This window comes from Lynx canadensis, chromosome A2 (genome assembly GCF_007474595.2).
Source record: "Lynx canadensis isolate LIC74 chromosome A2, mLynCan4.pri.v2, whole genome shotgun sequence".
In the NCBI taxonomy this organism is placed as follows: domain Eukaryota; kingdom Metazoa; phylum Chordata; class Mammalia; order Carnivora; family Felidae; genus Lynx; species Lynx canadensis.
Window position 1 is genome coordinate 48,295,170 of NC_044304.2, and position 26,385 is coordinate 48,321,554.

The 26,385-nt window shown below is 36.6% G+C and overlaps 1 pseudogene; it reads left to right on the top strand.

Moving 5' to 3' along the window:
* Positions 1-24,792, top strand: part of LOC115501306 — a 92,434-nt pseudogene extending 67,642 nt beyond the window's left edge.
* Positions 24,793-26,385: the final 1,593 nt, after the last annotated feature.

Sequence of the window (26,385 nt, forward strand, 5' to 3'; positions counted from 1 at the left end):
TTACCGCACATATTTATTTACTGATCATTAAAGAACATTTTCAGCTGTCCAGAAAGATTTAGCTGCATTTTATTTTAGCATGTCTGGAGGATTACTTTTCTTTAACCATGGGCAAGAAATGCTGCTAGAGTCATATGCTAATGTACCACAGGATAATCAGTAGTTAGAAATATTTAATAATGAATACTAATAAAAGAAATTTTGTTTGAGCTGTGGAAGAATGAGAATCAATTATTTCATTTCTGTATAATTCCTTGGGCAAGGCATGCTAATTTGTTAACAAATTTACCCCTATCTTTTTTAGCTTTAAATAAACATTAGTCACCAAAGTAGGTTTTGGGGAATCATCAGAATACTAAACATCCCTGCTTGACTTCTCCAAATTCAGCAAAGCCCCCAAGAAAGGCTCATATTGTTTGTTAATAAATGAATAAATAGTTGGGGTGCCTGGGATTTCAGTAGGTTAAGCATCTGACTTTGGCTCAGGTCATGATCTCATGGTTTGTGACTTTGAGTCCCACACTGGGCTGTATGCTGACAGCTCAGAGCCTGGAGCCTGCTTTGGATTCTGTCTCCCTCTCTGTCTGCCCCTCCCCCGCTCATGCTCTGTCTCTCAAAAATAAACACATGGTAAAAAAAATAATAATAAATGAATAAATAGCTCCATGTTTTTCAAATCTGAACTTAACCATGTATCGATTTCTTGCATGTTTAAAAACTACAGCTGGGGCGCCTGGGTGGCGCAGTCGGTTAAGCGTCCGACTTCAGCCAGGTCACGATCTCGCGGTCCGTGAGTTCGAGCCCCGCGTCGGGCTCTGGGCTGATGGCTCGGAGCCTGGAGCCTGTTTCCGATTCTGTGTCTCCCTCTCTCTCTGCCCCTCCCCCGTTCATGCTCTGTCTCTCTCTGTCCCCAAAATAAATAAACGTTGAAAAAAAAAATTAAAAAAAAAAAAAAAACTACAGCTAAAGCCTAATGCTCCTAAAGCAGATGGAAGAAAATAGTCGGTTCTGTTCGCTATGTCAAATTGTATAGGTCTTGGCCATCAATGATCCTGTTTTAAAGGTTTTTTTTTTCCTTCTTAGAATTTAATTTTCACTTATTCTAATTACAGTACTAATTACTTCATAACATCAGTATTTAAGATGAGCTTCCTTAGTGTGAGGGACTGACGTGAGTTTTGTCAGACTCAGCAGACAGCCTTGGAAAACAGCACACTTCAGTAGAATCGCTTTTCCCATTTAGATCATAGCTGACTGTAGGTAACACTCGATTGGTTAGTAATTTTTGTGCTCCACACACTGATCTACAGAAACGTAGGTTTTCTTATACATGTTAATTTAAAAAAATATTAAAATTAAAAACAAAATGCCTTCAGCTAGTCTGTTTGTACATCTTAAAAACAAAGCTTTATGTACTTTTATTTCACCATAAGTCACTTGCCTTCATTCATATGCACTTGACACTTTGCCTGTTTAACTTTTTGAAAACATTATTTTAATACTGTTTTTGTTACCCAAACAAAAAATAATATATAAATCATTCTTACTCTTTATATATCTGCTGTTGAAATAGGAGATATTTAAGTGCTTTCAAATGTTTTAAGCAAAGAAATCATCTGGCCTGTGCCATAAGGATCACATGAGATTGCTGTGTGTTAATAGTCTAGGGCATAGCATGGGTATCGTTCAGTGGAGTTACGGAAGACTGGAAGCATGAAATACAACCAAGAGGCTTTTTCAGACATGATTTATTTGCGGTTTGGAATAGAGTGAAGACACATGAATCGGGAAGAAATGAATCCTTTTAGAATCCTCTAAGTCTCTCTGTAGAAAATTTAGCATCATTTGCTGATGGGTTGCATGACCAAAGGACGTGTAAAGACTGCTGTATTTCCAAGATTCCAGGGTAGGAAAAAATCTCAACCAGTACCCACTTACCACTTAGCGGTAAATGCGTGGTGTGTGTGTGTCTGTGTGTTTTTGTCTGTGTGTGTGTTTTATAAGATGTGATAACTGATGAAAAATAGCACTCTAGATATATCTTAGTTCTGTCCTATTTAGATTCTGGTGTTTCGCAATCAAAAGAGAGTCATACTCCTGTGAGATCCTTTCCCTTGAGTGTGAGCAGACCTGTGACTCACTTGCTTCTAACCCCACACATATATATGTATGCTGCATCTGAGCACCGCAGAGTGAGAGGTAAGGTAAGTGTCCTCCCTTGCTGATTCTGAAGAAGTGAGTTGCTGTGCTGTGAAAGGAACTGTGAGTGCCCTCGAAGAACGGAGAGCGGCCTCCAGCCCATACACAGCAAGAACACAGAGGCCTCAGTTCCATACATACAAGGAACTGAATTCCACCACCAACCACATGAGCCTGGAAGAAGACCCAGAGAAGGAGTGCAGCCCAACTGACACTCTATTTGTTGCCTTGTGAAACCCTGAGCAGAGGATTCAGCTCAGCTATGCTTGGACTTCTGGCTCATGGAAACTGTGAGATAATGCCTGAGTGTTGCTTTAAGCCTCTAAATTTGTGAAATGTGTTAAGTAGCAATGGAAAGGAATATAGATGGGTAAGAAAAAAGATGAGTATGTTCTAGATGTGTAGAGCCACACGCACTAAGATGCAGAGATCAAAATAAGATTGGTATATCCTTCATCTACTCGTAGACTGAACGAGCATTTCCTCAGTGCTCACTGCGTGCTACAGCCCTATCAGGAAATGAATAGGGGAACTGAAGTTAAGAGATTCAATGACTTGCCCAAGGTGACAAGGAGAAATGTGTAAGAATATAAGAATTCTGTGGGGGAAAATGAAAGCATGTCCATGTAGCATCACGACTAGTAGGGTCTCTGAGCACTTACTTTCCATCTTCGGGTATATCTTGTTTTGAGTTATTTCCTTTGCACTGTAGTTGAAATTTTGCATGCAATCAGCCTCAAAGCACTCATTTTCCCTAGTGTCCAGGGAAGCATTAGGATAATTAAACAATAAATAACTGGGATTATCTCTGTGAAATATTTAGAGTTTTCTAAAACAAACTTACATTATTTGTTTACTAAGTTTCCCAGACAGTAGAATAGAATGCTGACAATTGAAAAAATAAATCGATCCTGAAGAAAAAGTAGAAATAGGAGCTACTGTTTCAAAACAGTAGAAACTGTTTTGATCTTAGAACTGGAAAGCTTAAGTCCATGAAATATTAAGAACTTTGAACTTTGGTCTGACTAAATTGGAAGGTGTTAAATTGTTTGCCTTTCTGGGAATTCTTAGAAACCTCCCTAAATTAGAACTGCTGCTTGTGCTGCTTTGTTAACTGGTAGTTTTTGAAAAAAAAAATTTTTTTTTTGGCCTGTTGTGCAATAACAGGAAAAAAGTCTTTTGTTTAACTCGATATTTTGGACAAATGAAGTATTTGTAAATAAAATAAAATTCTTTCTGAAATGGGTACCCCTGTGCTCTGCCCAGATGTCCTTGGATCTCTTTCTCTCTTTAGGTGCATCCCTCTCCTGCCTTAGGGCTTTGGAATCCTTTACCCACATGCTGCCTAGTTTATTTCCCACCTACCCCCAGCTTCAGCAGTGGCCCTTAGTCAACTAATAACTGAAACCCAACCACTTTGTCTGGAGCTGGATAACTGAATTTAGTTAAAGCTCCTAAGATCTCTTGCTGGAATAGACTTAGAAACTCCAGAGACATTGTCTGAAACCCCCTCTTTATTGGCTTTCTTCCCTTTCCTGTTCCTCTTCTCCCCACAGTCCCTTACTGATATCCTGTGGGAGCACTTAATAAATAAATCACTTTCACCCAAATCAAACCCTGATCTCAGGGTCTCCTAGGGGACTCTGCCTAAGACAGGTACCTTCTTAAGTGTTTGCTGAAGTAACAAATTAAGTCATCAATTCAAAATTGCCTAAGGATTAGGTACAAAAAGAGATATTTTAAAATAGGTAGTTGACTTGAATTTTTGTCATTTTAATAGCATTTTTTTTCTGGATAATAAAAGTAGTCACATCAGTGTTGAGTTAGAAATAAGATTAAGTAAACTAAATTATCCATAGCAGTTATTCATATGTTGGTCAATTCCCCCCTCCCAACTGCAATCAAGACTAAATCTTTGAGTGTGTTTACTAATTTTCTTAAACAAAATTGTGATTCTAATCAGCATACAGGATTACACCCTGCTTTGTTATACAAAGATGGTTTAGTCATTTAACATGTTATAAAATAAATAGCAGCCCTTTTCATGTTTTAAATTATGAAGAAAAGGAAGGGAAAGAAAAGGAAAGGAGGATGGAAGGAAGGGAAGGAAGAAAAATAAAAAAAAGTAAACAATGAAAAGAATGAAGAAGGCATAATTAAAATAGTAATTTCTCCTTTCCATTTTTACTTCCTAAATGTAAACACCGTTAAAAGTTTGGTGAAGATCATTCTAGATTTTATATGCATATACAAAACACAATCACAAATATATATATATATATGTATATATATATATATATACATATATATATATGTGTGTATATATATATATATATATATAATGGGTTTTTGTATTGTCACCTTTTATGAAACTATTTTATACTACATGTACATTTCTACAGTTTACTTCCTTTAATCTGGGAACATGTTACTGAACTTTGTCCACATTAGACCATGGAAATCTACCATAGTTTTACTCAGTAATAGGTAACTGCTATTTTTCCTGTTAAACAGTACTTCACTTCTTATCCTTGTGCATATCTGTATGCATTTGTAGAGACATTTGTTCCATGTGACAAAAACCTAATAATGTATGTACCTACTGATTACTAGTAGGAAATATTTATTCATTTATATTAGTTTTTTATTTTTATTTTTTGTTTAAATTCATGTTAGTGAACATATACTATAGTCTTGGCTTCAACGGTAGAACCCAGTGATTCATCTCTTACATATAATACCCAGTACTCATCCTGAAAAGTGCCCTCCTTAATGCCCATCACCCACTTAACCCATCCCTCCCCCATCTCCCCTCCAGCAATCCTCAGTTTTTTCTCTATTTAGGAGTCTCATACAGTTTGCCTTCCCCTCTGTTTTTGTCTTATTTTTCCTTCCCTTACCCTATGTTTGTGTTGAGTTTCTTAATTTCCACATGAGTGAAATTGTACAATATCTGTCTTGCTCTGACTGACTTATTTTGCTTAGCATAACACCCTCTAGTTCTGTCCGTTGTTGCAAATGGCAAGATTTCATTATTTTTCATTGCTGACTAGTATTCCAGTGTGTGTGTGTGTGTGTGTGTGTGTGTGTGTGTACATGTGCCACATCTTCTTTATCCATTCATCAGTCGATGGACATTTGGACTCTTTCCATAATTTGGCTATTGTTGATAGTGCTGCTATAAACATTGGGATACATGTGCCCCTAAGAAACAGCATTATTATATTCTTTGGATAAATTCTCAGTAGTGTAATTACTGGGTCATATGGTAGCTGTATTTTTAATTTTTTGAAGAACCTTCATACTGTTTTCCAGAGTGATTGCAGTGGTTTGCATTCCCACCAACAGTGCAAAAGTGTTCCCCATCACAAAACACAAAAGTTCTCCACATCCTCGCCAACATGTGTTGTTTCCTGAGTTGTTAATTTTAGCCATTCTGACAGTTGTGAGGTGGTATCTCATTGTGGTTTTGATTTGTATTTCCCTGATGATGAGTGATATTGAGCATCTTTTCATGTATCTCTTAGCCATTTGGATCAACAAAACCAAAAGGCAACCAATGGAATGGGAGAAGATATTTGCAAATGACATATCAGATAAAGGGTTAGTATCCAAAATCTATAAACAACTTACCAAACTCAACACCCAAAAACCAATAATCTAAGGAATAAATGGGCAGAAGACTTGAAGAGATAGTTTTCCAAAGAAGACATCCAGATGGCTAACAGTAAGAAATATTTAAATCAGCATGTAATTCAGTGCATTTAGGAAAAAAAGTCTCTTTTGAGTGTAAATCCCTAGTTTCTCACAAATACCTCCCTCCCTAACATCGTCCCTTCTTTCTCAAAGTATTGTCTTGGTGTAAGTGAATGGGGCAGTTTATGTATCCTCAATTAAAATGTTAACTATTATAACCAAATTGTCCTACAACAAATTACACTAATAATACTCTATCTAATAGTTTTTATCTGAGTACATCAGTCTTTATATTTGTAAATAATTTTCTGATTCATCTGTGAGTTTAAAGTTATTTATAGTGTCATTTGCCATATAGGAATTTAATTTTTGTTTCTTAAAAATTATGTTTTAATTAAATTGAATATTAATTGTTCAATTAAAATGAAAATTATTTAATTCTTTTATAGCTTGTGGCTTTTATTTTATTCTTGAGGAAGTATGCTTTCTCCAAATAATATGTGTATGTGTGTGTGTGTTTGTATATATGTATTTTTTTCAGTATTTAAAAAAAATTTTTTTTTACTGTTTTTATTTATTTTTGAGGCAGAAAGAGACAGAGCATGAGTGGGGGAGGGGCAGAGACAGAGGGAGACACGGAATTGGAAGCGGGCTCCAGGCTCTGAGCTGTCAGCACAGAGCCCGACGCGGGGCTCGAACTCACGGAGTGTGAGATCATGACCTGAGCTGAAGTTGGATCTCAACCGACTGAGCCACCCAGGCATCCCTTTTTTCAGTATTTTAAAATGTATTTTCTGTCATAAATTCCATTTGGAAGGTGTGTCTGTGGGGGAGGGGGATGCCAGGTAGTCATCTAACATTTTTTTCCACACAAGATGATAACCTCTTATAGATACTCCTACTACTGAATGGTTCATCCTCCACTTACTGATTTGGAATTCTATATTTTCATATAAGAATTTGTATATATGTGGAAATTCATATATATATGTATGTCTATTCCAGACTCTACTCTGTTGTCCTGATATCTCATGTCTACTTCAGCACTGTACTGATGTAATTGTTGCAGCTTTATAGTGTGTTCCCATATGTGGCAGAGCAAGATCTCAGTCTTATTCTTTCATTTCAAGATTATTATAACTAACCTCCCCCATTTATCTTTCTTTCCTGCCTCTCTTGTTTTATGTAGCCTCAGACCTCTTGGCAAAATCCACATTTTCTAGCTTGATAATCTGATTCTAAAGTCAATGTATTTGGAGGTGTTTTGTAAATTCTAGGAGACATGCAGATGTAAACAGTGCACAGCTCATGGGTAGTAGCATTTCTCAGATAATTCTTATTCATCTTAGCTATGGAGAGAAAAATGCAACTTTTGTCTGTGTTCTGTAACTATTTGTATTTGCCTCCTCCAACCTGATCTACAAGTTATTAATACAAATTTATTCAAGGTATTTGGAAATTGTTTAGATTATTTGAACATAATCCCTTACTCTGTCTCAAAGACTGCTCTACCCCAAATATCCCTGCTTCCTTCCTAAAGAAGATGTCTGGGTACAGGAGAGGGATTGCTTATGCTTCCTCTTGCCACTGTTCTGTTGCCCTGGCCTCCAGCGTAATGTCCTTTGTCCATTTTGGAACTGTCAGCCCTGTTGGCATTTAGGACTATAGCCATCATCCTTTCTCTGGGTATAGACAGGGCCCTGTGATACTTTCTGCCTACCTCAGAAACATGTGAGCTCTTGCTGGTGCTATCCATGCCCTGATTGTCTAACTGTCAATCCCAGTTGGTCTGCAGTCCTGGGAACAGAACCCCTAATCTGCTCAACATCCCACCTGTTCACCTGCTCTAGATATACCTTTGCCATATCAGATCTGAGGGCCATCCGGGAACCTAACTCTCTACAGCCTTCTTTTTTTTATGTGCCTGTCCTCCACATGGTTGTGGGAGCACTGTACAAGGCAGTCCCCTTCCAGATTAATAGGGCAATCATTCCTATCATTCATGATTTCCTGAACTATCAGATGCATTTTCCCATCTGGGACACCTGATCTATTCCCTTCATGAACAACTCTGCCCTGACCTTCTCCTTTGCATCACCTAAGTGGACAGCAGAAGTTGTTTTCCCTACATTTCCCGTCCATCTTCTTGACTCTGGTCTAAATCCATCTGACTTTATGTGGGATAGAAGTATCTCCTTGCATTTTATGTTTTCTATGTAATGGCATTCTTTGGAGAAAACCATTGACTACTGTGAGGATGATACCTTTTGTAGTTCAGCAACTAAGAGGTCTTGATCTCTACACAATGAATACAGTGAGGATGGTACCTTCTGTAGTCAAGCAATTTGGAAGGTCTTGGTCTCTACACAGTGGGTGAATTTTGCAGTGAGTCTGACTAGGTCAGTCACGTGAAATGAAAAGACAGAAAATAATGTAGCAGATCTGTTATGAGGACGGTAACATTTTTCAAGGCTGTTGTCCTACTGAATTTTGACTGTCAGCGATAGTGTCTCCTTTTGGCATTTCTTCTATAGTAAATTCTATCAGACAGATAGATACCTAGAAATTCTGGCAATAAGATGAAAACCAGGTACTGTAAAAGTGTAAGAAAAATTAAACAATTTTTAAACATTACCCTCATTCATAACAGAGCATGTAAGACAGTATTAGTATGAGAAGGAGAACATTAGTCTCAAAGTCATTGTCACCTACAGCCTCAGGTTTTGTGTATAGAAGATGGTATAATATTACGGTTTCTAACTGTTCATGAGATTTTGAGATGGGCCTGAAAAGCACCATGTAAACTATAGTCTGTACCATTAATCCATGTTTCTCATCACCTCCCCCTCCCTTTACATTTCATCTCAGAAACTGATTTTATCCTCAAATTAAAGACAACAGTTAAATTAAAATCAGTTCATATTTTTGCAGCTTCTAGAGGTTAAAGTGTGGCAGGAAAAAAGAGAAATTAACAGTTTGGGGGAAGTTAACAGACATTATGCTTATATTTTAGCTTGGTTAACATTCAGAAGACTTATCTCCATTTTACAGATAAGGAAACTGAGGCACAGGGGAGTCTGTAAATTGTTCCAGCTTACCAACCAGCAAGTAGCAAAGACAGAGCTGAAATCCAGCCATGACAAACTGCAAAGGTATTCTTCTTTCCAAGGCACTTTTTACTACCAAGGGAGTATGTTTCAAAAAATTTTTAAAAAGTGCCTTTGTGCTTGTTAAAGAGTTATGTGAGTAAGTCAGAGGTCTTTGTGGGATAAATGTCATGCTGCTATGTGATTCATTGTCAGTAGTTTTTTGGCAATTTGAATTCCTCTGGGTTTTGCCATAATAATTTCAAGGTTAGGTGTAAGAGTAAGCCAGTAAGTCAGACTGTGTTTTATAAGAATAAATATCTGTTGTTCTCTAAACCCTGTTTTACTGCTGCCAATCACCCCATCTTGTCATCTCTTTCCCCTCAAATATACACAATGCCATCATTTAAATTTCATCATATCCATGTTCTCACTTTAGTTTTTATTTAACCTTGGCTTAGATCTTAGTTATTTCCAGGGAAAAAGTGGCACACATTTTAGGAATACCTAGATAGATTTAGGAATGATGTATGGTGTGTTCAACCTCATTTAATATTCCACTTTACTTGGTATTTAATTCCCCTGTCACTTCCAAATACTTTGGGTGACTAGGACTATGCAATTTGTGTGTTCATTCCACATTTTATATTGATCCTTCTGACCTTATGTATCATGCTTCATGTTTTTATTGCATCTTATCAGACTGGATCTTATCATCAGATGTTTCACTTTCTCCCATAACTAAGATTTACTGTGTCCAAAGGCTCTCAAATTTTAGAAGCTATTTCATTTTAATTTTGTGTCATTGTTTTGAAATTAGCTCCATAATGTATATGTAATTTTGACTTGCCTCAAATTGAAATTTATTATTAATTTCCTTTTGAAATTGGGGACAGTTTATGTGACACCAGGTAAATGGTTACTTGAACAGTGAATTGGAACATCTTATTTGTGTCCTAAAAGCAAAACCATTGCTATAAAAAAAAATTGTAGGTACCAAAGGTCATAATGTTTTCATATTATCTGGGGTCATGTTCCTTATGTACAATAGAGACTCTATTTTTAAAGTTTTTTTTTTTTCTGTTTTTGAGAGAGTAAAAGAGAGAGAAAGAATCCCAAGCAGGCTCCACACTGTCAGTGTAGAGACTGAAGCAGGGCTTGAACTCTAACCACGAGATCATGACCTGAAGCAAAATCAGAGTCATGCACCTAACAGACTGAGCCACCCACACACCCCATGAGATTCTATTTTTATCTGAATTAATTTTTAACAGTTCTTTCATTGGCCTCTGAACTACCCTGAACCAGATCATGGCTGTTCCAAAGTTGAGCAGCTGCTGAAATAAGACTACTTATAAATTTAACAGATATATTTATAGGTCTATTTTAAGGTCCTAGTGAAAATAATTTCCACTGAAGGTTTTGCTCTTAGCTAGTCTCAGGAGCCCTAAGAGTCACCTGCTTTAAAAACAATGACAGGCTTTAAAAATAGATAAATCAAGAGGAGATATAGTCATGTTCAGAATGAACCCTTTGAGTTCAGAATGACCTCAGAATCTCATTTCTAGGAATTTAACTCAAGGGAATAATCAGACATTCAATGATGTATTAAGTATATTTCTTTTTTATAGTAGCAAAAACATGAGAAACAAAGTATCCATTAATAAGAAATTGATAAATATGGATTTTCTATAGTAAGCTCCACAGTCCTTAAAAATTATGAGTTTGATGACAAGAAGTGACATGGGAAAATTTGCACAAACTGACGTTAAAAAATAAAACAACATGGGGCACCTGGGTGGCTCAGTCGGTTAAGCCTCCGACTTCGGCTCAGGTCATGATCTCATGGTCTGTGAGTTTGAGCCCCGCATCGGGCTCTGTGCTGACCGCTCAGAGCCTGGAGCCTGTTTCAAATTCTGTGTCCACTCTCTCTCTGACCCTCCCCCGTTCATGCTCTGTCTCTCTCTGTCTCAAAAATAAATAAACGTTAAAAAAATAAAATAAAACAACAAAGTAAAATATGGAAAACTATTAACATTATGTACAGATATGATGTCAATGAAAACATCACTTTTATATACATATAAAAAGAGATTAAAGAGTTCACCTTAAAATTATAGTAGTGTGGTAGACAGATTGGTAGAATTAGGGGCAACTTTTATTTACTTATTATAAATTTTGGCAGAAAGAATCTGTAATTTTTTTAGCATTAGAAGCATACTGTACACTTTCCAAAAAACAAGGATGATTCTATCAGAATGAGTTCAATTCTTGGTTTAAAATATGTATTATTTTTGAGTATACATGGAACTTTCTCCAGAATAGATCACATACTGGGTCACAAATTGGGCCTTGACAAGTACAAAAGGATTGAGATCATACCATGCATATTTTCATAGCACGATGCTATGAAACTTGAAGTCAACCACAAGAAGAAATTTGGAAAGACCACAAATACATGGAGGTTGAAGAACATTCTACTAAAGAATGAATGGGTTACCTGCTTCCTTAGTGTAGTAGGCAGCACATCGGTCTCATCATAACCTGAAGAATGAATGGGTTAACCAGGAAATTAAAGAAGAAATTAAAAAAATATATGGAAGCAAATGAAAATGAAAACACAACAGTCCAAGCCATTTGGGATGCAGAAAAAGCAGTCCTAACAGGGAAGATATATCAATAAAGGCCTACATCAAGAAGCAAGAAAAGTCTCAACTACACAACCTAAGCTTACGCCTAGAGGAGCTAGAAAAGGAACAGAAAATAAAGCCTAAAGGCAACAGAAGAAGGGAATTAATAAATATTAGAGCAGAAATAAATGGTATGGAAAAAGCAAAACAGTATAACGGATCAATGGATAGGAGGAAGAATTAACAAAATCGATAAACTTCTAGCCAGACTTATCAAAAAGAAAAGAGAAAGAACCCAAATAAATAAAATCATGAATGAAAGAAGAGAGATCACAACCAACACCACAGAAATACTAACAATTATAAGAGAATATTATGAAAAATTATATGCCAACAAACTGGGCTATCTGGAAGAAATAGATTAATTCCAAGAAAAATGTAAACTACCAAAACTGAAACAGGAAGAAATTGAAAATTTTAACAGACCCATAACCAGAAAAAAACCTGAATCAATAATCAAAAATCTCCCAACAAACAAAAGTCCAGGGCCACATGGCTTCCCAGGGGAATTTTACCAAACATTTAAAGAAGAGTTAATACCTATTCTCAAACTGTTCCAAAAATAGAAATGAAAGGAAAATGTTCAAACTCCTTCTATGAGGCCAGCATTGCCTTGATTCCAAAACCAGAAAAAGACCCCACTGAAAAAAAATTTCAGGCCAATATCCCTGATGAACATGGGTGCAAAAATTCTCAACAAGATACTGGCAAATTGAATCCAACAGTGCCTTAAAGGAATTATTCACCACTATCAAGTGGGTTTTATTCCTGGGCTATAGGGGATATTCACAATCAATGTGATATACCACTTTAATAAAAGAAAGGATAAGAACCATATGATCCTGTCAATAGATGCAGAAAAAGCATTTGGCAAATTACAGCATACATTCTTGATAAAAACCCTCAACAAAGTAGGGCTAAATGGAACATACTTCAACATCATAAGGCTATATGTGAAAGACCCACAGCTAATATCATCCTCAATGGGGAAAAACTGAGAGCTTTTCCTCTAAGGTCAGGAACCAGACCAGGATGTCCAATCCCACCATTGTTACTTAATACAGTACCAGAAGTCTTAGCCTCAGCAGTCAGACTACAAAGAGAAATAAAAGGCATCTAGACCAACAAGGAAAAGGTCAAACTTTAACTATTCATAGATGACATGATATCTATGTAGAAAACCTGAAAGACTACACCAAAAAATTGCTACAACTGATACATGAATTCAGCAGGCTTGCAGGATACAAAATCAACATACAGAAATCTGTTGCTTTTCTATACACCCGTAATGAAGCAGCAGAAAGAGAAATCAAGGAATAGATCCCATTTACAATTACACCAAAAACCATAAGATGCTAGGAATAAACCTAACCAAAGAGGTAAAAGATCTATACTCTGAAAACCATGGAATACTGATGAGAGAAATTGAAGATGACACAAAGAAATTGAAAAACATTTCATGCTCATGGATTGGAAGACCAAATATTGTTAAAATGTTTGTACTACCCAAAGCAGTTTACACTTTTATTGCAATCCCTGTCAAAGAATTTTTCATAGAGCCAGAGCAAACGATCCTAAAATTTGTTTGGAATGACAAAAGACCCCAAATAGCCAAAGCAATCTTGAAAAAGAAAAATAAAGCTGGAGACACCATGGTTCAGACTTAAAGCTATATTACAAAGCTGTAGGCATCAAGACAATATGCTACTGGCACAAAAACAGACAACTTAGATCAGTGAAACAGAATAGAAAACCCAGAAATGGACCCACAACTATATGGTCAACTAATCTTCAACAAAGCAGGAAAGAATATCCAATGGAAAAAAAGACAGTCTCTTCAAAAAATGGTGTTGGGAAAACTGGACATTGACATGCAAAGAAAAACTGAACCACTTTTTTTTAAATGTTTATTTTTGAGAGAGAGACACACACAGAGTGTGAGCAGGGGAGGCACAGAGACAAAGGGGAGCACGCAGAATCTGAAGCAGACTCCAAGCTCTGAGCTGTCAGAGCCTAACGCAGGGCTCGAATTCATGGAACTGTGAGATCATGACCTGAGCCAAAGTCAGATGCTTAACCTACTGAGCCACCCAGTTGCCCCAAACTGGACCACTTTCTTGGACCATACACAAAAGTAAATTCAAAATGGATGACATACCTAAATGTGAGACAAGAGTCCATTAAAATTCTAGAGGAGAGCACAGGCAGTAACCTTGTTGACTTTGGCTGTAGCACATCTTAATAGCACATCTCTTTAGGCAAGGGAAACAAAAGCAAAAATGAACTATCGGGACTTCATCAAGATAAAAAGCTTCTGCATCACTAAGGAAACAATCAACAAAACCGAAAGGCAACAGATGGAATGGGAGAAGATATTTGCAAATGGCATATCTGATAAAGGGTTAGTATCCAAAATCTATACAGAACTTACAAAATTCAACACCCCCCCCCAGAATAATAAATAATCCATTGCAGAAATGGGCAGAAGTTGTGGATAGACGTTTTTCCAAAGAAGACATCCAGATGGCTAACAGACACTTGAAAAGATGCTCAGCATCGCTCAGCATCAGGGAAATACAGATCAAAACCATAATAAGATACCACCTCACATCTGTCTGAATGGCTAAAATTGAGACTACAAGAAACAACAGATGTTAGCGAGGATGTGGAGAAAGGGAAACCTTGCACTTTTGGTGGGAATGCAAACTGGTGTAGCCATTCTGGAAAACAGTATGGAGATTCCTCAGAAAAACTAAAAATAGAACTATCCTATGACTCAGCAATTGTATTACTCAGTATTTACCCAAAGGATACAAAAATACAGATTCAAAATGTAGATGTTTATAGCAGAATTATCAACAATAGCCAAACTATGGAAAGAGCCCAAATGTCCATCGACTGATGAATGGATAAAGAATGGATAAGTATATATCCATATACTTATGTAAATGTATACACACACACACACACAATGTAATATTGCTCAGCCATCAAAAAGAATGAAATCTTGCCTTTTACAATGATGTGGATGAAGCTAAAATATATTATGCTAAGTGAAATAAGTCAGCCAGAGAGAGACAAATACCATATGATTTCACTTATACGTGGAATTTAAGAAACAAAACAGATGAACATAGAGGAAGGGGTAAAAAGAGAGGGAGGGAAACCATGAGAGACTCTTAACTAGAGAACAAACTGCAGTTGATGCAGTGGAGTTGGGTTTGAGACGGGCTAAATGGGCGATGGTATATTAGGAGGGCACTTGTTGGGAGGTGCACCTGGTTATATGTAAGTTAAGAATCACTAAATTCTACTCCTGAAACCAGTGTTACATTGTATGTTAACTAACTAGAATTTAAACAAAAACTTTAAAATAAAGGCAGGAAACAAAGGCTAAGAGAATACCAAAAGGTTGTTACATTATACCTTTGTTGTTTACTCAAAGTAATGCTTGTTTCATCCTCTGTGAGATTCCTTTACCACACACACATATCCTTTCTCCCCCTGCCCCCAACTCTGTCTCTCTCTCTGTCTCTCTGTCTCTCTGTCTCTGTCTCTCTCTCTCTCTCTCTCTCTCTCTCTGTCTCTCTCTCTCTCTCTCTCTCTCTGGTCTGAATCTCTCTTTGCCTAAGTAGAATCATATTTTGCTCACCATAATAGTCATTTGTGTCTGGGAGGGAATTTGGGACTTTTTAAAAATCATTCTGTGGGTTCATAGATAAAGTGGTCATGACATTCAACATTAGTCCATTTAAGGCGGCTCCACTAGGCAGGTTCTTCTCTGTTCCTTGGTACCATTATTTAAACTGTAAACTGACAGTGTTTGTGAACCCAGAATTCTCCCAGAAGCCTGGAAAGGTTTATTCCTCATTGCATTTGTTGCATAAAGGGGAATTTATGTGTGTAAGAGAAGTATGCACCATTCCTGATGCAACTTCCTTGAGTAAATTCGTAAGTTGTAAGCTGTTAATACTGTTTTCAGATCCAGTCTTCCATACCTCTATAGCCACATGGTCCTTCCCCTGTGCCCATTGGCACTCACAATCTGTCATTGACAAACTTGCCTGTTTTGCCAGTTACATTTACTCCAACTGAAATCTGCTGTCCCTGGGTCTCTCTCCTTTCTCCATAGTCCTCTACAGTGGAGCCTGTTTGTCCACCTGATGTTTCACAGCACAGGATCTAGAAGTGGGATGAATATCCAACTTGCCTCCAACTGATGGCTGGACCATGTGCCACCCTCTCAAAGCCATTGCTGGTTCTTTTTTGTTTTTTTGTTTTTCTGTTGTTGTTTTGTTGTTGGTGGTGGTGGTTAAGGGCAGTAATCTGTCTACGGTACCTGCTCCACCAGCAAAATGTTTCATCAGAGGTTTTATCAGTTGCTTCTCATACTTTTCTTGCCCCTTTCCTTTCCAGTACAGATTTCATGGTCTTTCAGATAAACATTTGTTTGTACACACCCACAGTTCCCTTGTACCCCTCTTTCTCTGTTGTATTCACTCAGCAAGATTTCAACCCTCACTGCTTCTAGATTTCTGCTTGTGCTGCTAAACATCTGAGGGAGCGAATGACTTGGCTGATTGATGCCATTTACATTTCTACCCACAGATCTCAACTGGGTCTTTAGCTAACATTTTTCTGATGGTCTCCTGCTCTCTCAGAGGACAATTTTGTATCTTCCTTCTCCTTCTCTGACTCATTTTTATAGAGAAATAGTCATTTTATTCCATCTTCTTTGTCCCTTCTTCCACTTCTTCCTCACCATCCCTTTCCCAGATCTGCTCCTGAACCTGTCTCCCCTCCTGTTATAATGAATGGATTTTGCTTTGTCCCCAAGTACAGCCAACATTAATACATTGTTCCAGTCCATTGTGCTTATTCACAGAAAGCTTTAGACTCTCATTCTTTATTCCTTTTTCACTCCCATCAACATAGAATCATACAAAACTACCTCTCATATTTAAAAATAAATCCCATCTTAAACCCTGAAACTTCTTTCAACTGTTACCCCTTTTCTTTGTTTTGATTTGTAATAAAACTGTTTGAAAATGTTTTCTATACCTGCTATGTATGCTCATCTCTCCCCTTTTATTTTTCAGCGCCCTCCAGCTGAAACTACTTTTGACAAGGCTAATAAATTAGTTTTTTAAAGGGAAGTCTTTCTGATGGTCTTCAGGAACAATGTTTTTTTTTCCCCCCTCATTATTGAAAAGAGAGAGTCAAGGTATTAAAAATTAATATTTTCCTTGACCTACTGAATGCAAAATAAATATGGGTACTTGATGCTGATTCATTGTATGCTTTGAGTTTGGTGGTAACAATCCAGAGAGGACCACAGTGTTACAATGTAAAAGTCACTAGAATTTAAAGTTTTCTATCAATTACAATTTGTAGGCCACAATATTTTTTTGTCATTGTTTTTGTTTTTTGAGAGAGAGAGACAGAAAGAGAGCATGCACAAGCAAGGGAGGGTCAGAGGGAAAGGGCAGAGAGAGAATCTTAAGAAGCAAATCTCCATGTTGGGCCCCATGGGGCCCGACCAGGGGCTCCATCTCAAGACCATGAGATCATGACTTGAGCTGAAATCAACAGTCCAAGAGTCAGACGCTCAAGATATTGAGACACCTAGGTGCCCCTTATAGGCAGGAATTTCTAAGTTTCAGTTTTATTTATAAGTTGTAAAATCTATTTCCTGATTTCTGGATTGTTTCATTTTTAATTTTAGTGATATTCCATTTTTTGGAAGTTATATATTGGCAAATAAGATGCTTTACTTAAATTTTATCCAGATTAGAAGATTTTATAAGCTGAGAGATGTTTCTTGAATCATGAAATTATAAGTGTACACAACCTTTAGACATAACATTATGATTTTTAGTCTTTTTAGTTTTCACTAAATCTTACAAATATAATTTTAATATTTTGATGAGTATTAATATATAATTTATTATTTCAGTTCTTTCGGTATGAGCTCCTCATCCCCCAACCCTCTCGTAGTCAGGTTCAGTGCACCCACTGGATTTGGGCACTTTGACTATTTTCAGTGGATGATGTAATCCAGTATGACCCTTATCCATCTTTAAATAACTGTCTGTTTTAAAAAGTTTGTAGGAATTAGTAGTGCTGAAGAAATATCCTGAAGCAATGTGTGTGTGTACACACATTTGTATAAATAACTTATTTCCCAGTTGATTTTAGTGTTTTGTTGTGTATTTTTCTATTGATGGTTGTTCAGCAATTTTTAATGTTCATGTTAAGATTACTTATTTGTGAATGACACCTTTGAGTTTTTAGGTACCTGAAATGCTATTGGGGTACCTGAGTGGCTCAGTTGATTAACCATCCGATTTCGAATCAGGTCATGATCTCACTGTTTGTGAGTTCGAGGCCTGTGTTGGGCTCTGTGCTGACAGCTCAGAGCCTGGAGCCTCCTTCAGATTCTTTTTTTTCCCTTCTCTCTCTGCCCCTCCCCCGTTCATGTTCTCTCGCTCTCTCTCTCTCTCTCTCTCTCTCTGAAAAATAAACATTAAAATTTTTTTGAAATACCAACTGCTGTGGTATTTCAGTACACTTTTATTTCATCATTTATAACTTCTTTATTTATATTTTGAATTCTATGATTTTGAAACTAAGCCATCTTTAACTGCCAACTTAAGTTTTGACCAAAACAACCTGGGTGTAGAACTCATGTAATTTAGTTGCAATTTAAGTGTGTGTGAAAATTCTTGGAAACTTGTGTGTGTTACATTTGAAACTATTTTCTATTGTGCATTATCATAGAAGCTTTATACAGCTTTGATTGATTTTCAGTTGATTATAATAATTAAATACTTAATGTTTTTCATTGCTAACATTTGGAGAATGAAAGCTTTTTTGAAGTCAGTTCTTTTGTTCCTCTACCACGATTTCCACATATATTTTAATTTGCTTTTGTTTACTGCACTAGGTCTATCTTGAATTTTCCTATATCCCCCAAATTTCCCACAGCCCTAGTTACTTTGACTGGTTATTAATATACAGATATTGATCTATGTGTTAGATATGTATATTACATAATTTCCTATGAGCACTATATGTAAGTTAGGTAACACAGACTCCTAACAAATTTATGGCAGAACAGAAAAATTACATTTTTGTTGTTTGTTTTTGACAGTGTGAGCATCTGTTGATATTTTTAATTTATTTGAATTTTACCAAGTGCCTTTATATTCTTATATCTTTTTTTTTTCTAGCAGACTCATCTCTTTTTTGTGTAGTCATCTTTGTCTGTGTTATATATACATTGTCACATATGACACAAAGTCATACTGTAACATAAAACATACTACAAGATAAATAACACAAAATACTTAAAATTTGAGAAACAATTTTCTACTACACAATTGAACTTTGCTTAAGCTAGATGAAATAATGTCACTCATGAATAATTCATATACCTTTAGTTTTTAAATTTTAGGAAAAATAATCATGTATGTAAAAATCCATAAACAAAATACACATGGGAATCATCTAATAACTAAACTACATAGTCTTTTAAATATTTTGTCTGCCCTAATGACTAGAAATTATTTTTGTAATACATATACCCAGATGATTTACATTAAGCTGTTAATGTAATTACCATGTATATGGTAAACATGGTGCTTTTAAGCAGTGACTGTAGCAATGTAAATTAGTAAAATATTTGTCGTAAGCAATTAAGAAAACTATATCAAATCCTTAAACTTTGGTTTATCAATTTTATTTCTGGCAACATATATATATTTTCCATGTGGAAAAAGTTAAACAATAAGTTGACCTCCATTTTGTGGTTATGTTGTAGAACATTATCTCCCAGCTTCAAAAGTAGGCACGGGACCAAGTTACGTGAATCATAAAACTTTACTTTTACTGATTATGCCAGCTGGCCTAAGAGATGTACACCTGACCCAAGACAAAGGCCAAAATAGGTTTCCATATCAAAATAAGCACAAGAAATTTCTGTTTTGAGCATTGAGCTCTTAAGATGGGAGCCTGTAGTTCTGACCACATGGAAATCATGGGAATAGGAAGTCTAAGAGGCAAATTCAAAACATAGCAAGAAGCAGTGTGAGAAAAATTCAGGGGGAAGAGAAAATAACAAAAAACAAAGACAGCAAATCTGATGGTGTTTTGTCACTGAATCAGTTTCACTCTGTTCTTTCTGTGGTATAGTACATTAACCAATATATTCTCACTTTTATAAAAACCAATTCCAATTGGATTCATGTTTTCTTAACAACTAGAAAACCCTGACTGATGCAAGCTTTATAAGGACCATAGTTATCATACAACTACTTATACTACAACATTAAATACAGAAATCAAAAATGTCTTATCTAGAACATTATTGTAGATGGCATAAAAGAAACAATAAAAAATATATACTTATACCTAAAAAGAAGAAAACATATCAAAATATGAAAAATAGCTGTCTTTGAGTGGTGAGGTTAAAGGGAATATTTTTTTTGAGATTTTTAAAATTTGTCTTGTCTTATATTTTAAAGACTATTTTAAACTTAGTTGAAAAATGAACTCATGTGTAGAAACAATATGAAACTTTTTAAATTATAGTGTTTAGTTCAATAAAGCTATTTCCTAAAGCAGTGATACAGAAGAGAATTACCTGGAGGTCACAGACAAATGGGCTCCCTCCCCATCCTGCCAAGTCAGAAATGCTAGAAATGGGGCCCAAGCATTCATACGCTTTCCCAGTTTCCAGAGTGACAATGTCTGGGACTAGAACAGAGGTGGTATAAGGTAAAGGTTGGGAGTGTGGGGTTGGGTATTTGACAAACCTGGATTTGAACTTTGGTTCTGCCATTACTAACTGTAACTATACAGCTTTGAATAAGTTATTTGTTTCCTGTAAGCTGTGACTTTTTTTAATCTCTAAAATGAGGTTATTTTCATTGTGAGAGTGGATGAAACAATGTTTGTATGGCATGTAATATGATAATTAGACACTGTTAGCACTGAAAATAATAAAATCTTATTTAAAAACATGAAATAACATAAATAAAAATTTTAAATGAAATAAAAAAAATAAACCCCACCACCATTATTATTAGTCTCCTGTTAGCCTAGCATGATGATAATGCAAGTCAACAGGAAAAAAAAATTAAATTGCCGGAAGTTAATTTATGTAAAAATTTCAGATTTAGTGTGGGGGAAATTTTCTATCATCTTCTCTCCAGGGCATACTTCCAAATAGCTTTATTCTCTGTCAAAAATAACTTCCATGCTTTTTTCTTCTTTTTAATTTTATTAGAAAAGGAATTGAATTTTAAGAATCACTAGTGCTGTACTAGTTTCAAAAATAAAAGCAAACAAACAAAAGTCACCTCCAGTGTTCTTTAAGAGGAAAAAAGCAGAGGGACATTACTAAGGTTGAATTACCAGAGACATTTACTTGCATCCCAGGTGGTTGGTTCAGGCTTGATCCCCATGAAAGCCAATGGCAAAACTGAGTTCATGGAACTACAAGGAAATTTCTAGATGAGGCCAGGTAGTTCAACTCACAATCTGAATGCCAGCCAGTCCTTTAACTGGCAGTAAAATTAAAATAATAGGCAAACAAACATTTGTGAAGTCATCATAGGGAAATCTAAACTAGGGTTTTGTATCCTGGAGCTTTTACAGGTGACACATCAATAAAGTCCATTAATACGTGGTATGAAAAAAAAACTAGAAGATACATATTACAACCATTTAAATATAAGATGCTTGAATATATTTCTTTTTAAAAAAAAAAAAAACATTTATTTACTCCTCCACTTCTATTTTATTATTCTTCCTCAGGAAGAAATAACACAGTTTTGATAATTATTTTATTTTATTTTTTTTTTCAACGTTTATTTATTTTTGGGACAGAGAGAGACAGAGCATGAACGGGGGAGGGGCAGAGAGAGAGGGAGACACAGAATCGGAAACAGGCTCCAGGCTCTGAGCCGTCAGCCCAGAGCCTGACGCGGGGCTCGAACTCACAGACTGCGAGATCATGACCTGGCTGAAGTCAGACGCTTAACTGACTGCGCCATCCAGGCGCCCCTTGATAATTATTTTAAATGTATTTTACACAGATAAACAAACGGTATGATAATATATTTCTGGCTGTTATTTCAACGATGGATTGGGGGGGTGAAATTAGACTCAAGGACATTAATTTGAAAGTTATTAATGTATTTTTGATAGAATAGTCATTGCATGGGTGTGTTTGCAAATCTTTCTCCACTGAAATTATGTTTTATGCAAGCCAAATGAAATACATGCAGGGCAGAGGGCACTATGTAATTAAATGATTGATTTATTTGTATTAATTAGTTATTCTTAGTTCATTGGGGCAGGGATAAGGGATATGTGTCAGTTGTGTTCATTTGTTGGTTTTGTTTTTTTCCTACTGCTCTGCTATCAGCAGCGAAGGTACTCAGTGATATGTGTTGGGCATTTGACATAGAACATCAATAAGATAATGTATAGGGTGGCAGAATGAGGATACCTCTATTCTTTTTTATCTGGAACAACTCTGAAAACAAAAGACACTAACAAAAAACAAACTAATAGATACCTGAACACTTCAAATCACAAAAATCATAAATGGTTAGGAAGGAGTGCCATGGGAAGAAAGTATCTGATGGGGTGCCAGGAGAGGATCACTCTTGGAGCAGAATGCAGCAAAAGTTAAAAAGATACAGAGGGGCCCAAATAGCAATACTTTGTAACAAGTGATTGAAATGCACAGGTTGCTACTAAGACTCATCTAATTAAAAGTAAGCAATATTGTAAAAGGAATATCTGTATAAAGATATTATAAGGAGCAGGCGTAGGTTGTGGGGGAGGTTAGAGAAAAGGAGGAATGGATCTAGAAAAGCAAAAGGCAAAAAGAGAACATACTTCAGAAAAATGTTGCCATTGGGATGGCAAAATCCCATGAGTTGCAAAATATTGCAACCAAAGTTATTGCTATGAACCCAGAAAAATTTAAAGAAACAATCCTAGATTAAAAGTAAGTTGATGCATAGATGATTTCTAGGAAGAAATTATAATTATGCCCAACAGAAACAGATGAAAACTGAGTTGGCAGAGCTCAGGAAATAAGTGAAAAATAAAACTATCTCAGAAATTAAGACACTATCTGAAAGCAAAACAAAATCAAACTAATGAGACTTCAGGGACTTTTTAAAACACAATACAAATATAGAAGACAAGACACGCTAAAGAAAGTAAACACATAGAGTAGAAACTGATAATGGATTTAATAAGGAAAAAAAAAAGATACCAAAAACAGATAAAGGAGTGTCAGTATACATTTTGTATCCTTGAATAAAAACCTCCTATCAAGGTGGAAACTGAAAACATATTCTAAAATACCATTTAAGAACACAATCTAGAAGTAAAGATTGGAAAACACATGATGACTAAAGAAAAACGAGTTTAAGGTATGTTTAAAATTGAAATACAACCTAGTAAAGTTATGACTTTTAAAGATAAGTATATAATTCTTTGAGCATTCTGGCAAAAGTCAGATAATTTATAAGGGAAAAATATCAGGCTATCCTTAAAGTTCCCAACAATATACATCATTAAAAAACAGTGTTTGGATAAATGCACAATCATCCAGGAAATAAAGTTGAGCAAAACGTTATATCTAGACAAATTGTTTCAATAGAAAGGCAAGAGTAGATACTTGCAGGTACTATGAGAATTTATTTCCTATAAATCTACCCTGAAAAGACTGTTAAAGGATTAAACCTCAGCTGAACATCAACTGAATAGAGATATGTAGCAAAAATAAACAAAAGAAAACAAAAAACCAGAAGTGAGCATAAAAATGAAATTAACTTTAAAACTAAGTAAAGAATAACCCTTTGAATCAGTTTCAGTATATAATGTGAATAGAATGACAACAAAGAAACAACGTGACTGGTAAAAGTTCGGACGGAAATTAGACAGTTATGTAAGAATATTGATTTTTTCATCTTTTATAATCAGAAGTTTAAAAGTATCATTTAGCAGATTCTCTTCTATTGACCACCTGAGTCTTGCTGTAAGAAGCAACCACCTCTCCTTTTTCTTTCCACCATCTGCTTGGCAGCTCCAAAGCAGCAACCAGATTGGCAACGCCTCCTGGGAGCTCTGTTGCCTGGAACACGGATGGCATCCAGCCCAAGGGTCAGTTGCCAATTGACAAGACCACTGGGGGAGATGACTCCTTCAACACCTTATTCAGTGAGACAGGTGCTAGCAATCATGTGCTCAGTGCAGTGTTTGTAGACCTGGAACCCACAGCTATTGATGAAGTTTGCACTGCCACTTACTGCCAGCTTTTCCACCCTGAGCAGCTCATCACAGGTGACGAAGATGCTGCCGGCAACTGTGTCCAAGAGTGCTACACCATTGGCGAGGAGATCACTGACCTTGTCTGGGACTGAATTTGGAAACTAGCTGACCAGTGCACAGGTCTTCAGGGCTTCTTGGTTTTCCACAGCTTTAGAGGGGGCGCTGGTTCAAGGTTCACCTCCTTGCTGATGGAATCTTTCTTTGTTGAGAAGAAGTCCAAGCTGGAGTTCTCCATTTACCCAGCGCTCCCCCACCCCCAGATTTCCACAGCTGTTGTTGAGCCCTATTACTCTGTCCTCACTACCCACACCACCCTGAAGCACTCTGTGGCTTCATGGTAGACAACAAGGTCATCTAGGACATCTGTTATAGAAACCTCAGTATTGAATGCCTAACCTATACTAACCGAATTAGGTTGATAGGTCAAATTGTGTTCTCCATCACTGCTTCCCTCAGATTTGATGGAGCCCTGAATGCTGATCAGACAGGATTCCAGACCACCCTGGTACCCTATCACTATATCCATTCCCTCTGGCCACATATGCTCCTGTCATCTCTGCTGAGAAAGCCTACCATGAACAGTTTTCTGTACCATGAAAAGCCTACCAGTACATGCTTTGACTCAGCCAACCAGATGGCAAAATTTGACTCTTGCCATGGTAAATACATGGCTTGCTGCCTGTTGTACCATGGCAGTGTGGTTCCCAGAGATGTCAGTGCTGCCACTGTCACCATCAAGACCATGCATACCATCCAGTTTGTAGGCTTGTGCTCCACTGGCTTCAAAGTCAGCATTAAATGACAGCCTCCCACTGTGGTACTTAGAGACCTGACCAAAGGTCTGGAGAGTGAGCTGTGTGCATGCTGGGCAAAGCCATAGCCATTGCTGAGGCCTGGGCTCACCTGGACCACAGATTTGGCCTGATGTATGCTAAATGTGCCTTTGTTCATTGGTATGTGGTTGAGAGCATGGAGGAAGGAGTTTTTTGAGGCTCATGAAGACATGGCTGCCATTGACAAAGGATTCTGAAGAGGTTGATGTGGATTCTGTTGAAAGAGAGAGTGAAGAGGAAGAGGAATACTAAGGTTAAAAATGTCAGCAAGGTACTGCTTTTGCTGGGAAGTTTATTCTGTTTTGAATGTTGAAAAGTTGTGCTTTGATCATTTAATTTGTGTATAGCAGTGTATACTCTCATATACGATTACTGACATGTGCTTTAAAACACAGCACTTTGTTACAGACCCAAATTGTCCATTTCTCTAATGGGTTTATAGCTGGTAACACTTGGTATTTGAGTATAGTTCAAGGCATAGAGTAAGCATTAGAAGAACTAATGATTATAGCAATACCTACTAAACTGGTGTTGGAAAAAAGGAATTGGATATATCAATCCATCATTGTTTCTAGTGTCTACAAAATAGGAGATCAAGTGTACAAAATAATGTTTTAGATATAAAATAAAACATTAAAATGACCCAAAAGAGAAAAGAAAATTTCCAAAACATAGTACGCTACCCAAGTCACGCACAACAAAGCAAAGAAATACACAGAACACAGAAAAAGCAATAAAAGAGGAAACATATCATAAAATATGATGCTGGAATGAATATAAATAATATATTATAATATAAATGGGACACACTTATTGAAAGGAAAGAGTCTCAGGCTGTATTACAAAGCACAAGCAAAACAGTACTGTATGTATGTGATAAATCCAAAGCAGAAAGATTAAAAATAAAAGGACTGTAACAGCATACTGAGGCCACACATATAATACAATATTTATGCTCTTAATACAGACAAATATAAATCACAACATTGAAAAGCATTGCATAATAAAGATGATGTAGGTTGAACTGTGTTCCTATGGAAGACGTTAAAGTCCTAATCCCTGTACCTGTGAATGTGACCTTACTCATGGGAAATAAGGTCTTTTAAATGTAATCAGGTTAGGATGAGGTCCTACGGGATTAGGATGAGCTCTAATCCCATGACTGGGTTCTTAAAAGAGAGGAGTTTGGACAGAGCTATACAGAGGGAAGATGGATATTTGAAAATGGAGGGCAGAGGTTGGAGTTTAACTGTCACAAACCAAACCACAAACAAAAATTACCAGCAACCATGAGAAGTTGGAAAGAATCAAGGAAGCACCCTCTCCTAGAGTCTTCAGAGCAAGAGTGGCTCTGTTGACACCTTGATTTTGGACTTCTAAACTCCCAAACTGAAAGGCAATACAGTCATTTTGTTCTAAATGACCACATTGTGGTCCTTTGTTACGGCAGCACTAGGATTACAGCGGGGAAACAAAATTCTGATTAATACAATTCATAAAAAGTACAGCAGTTCAGTGGAAAAT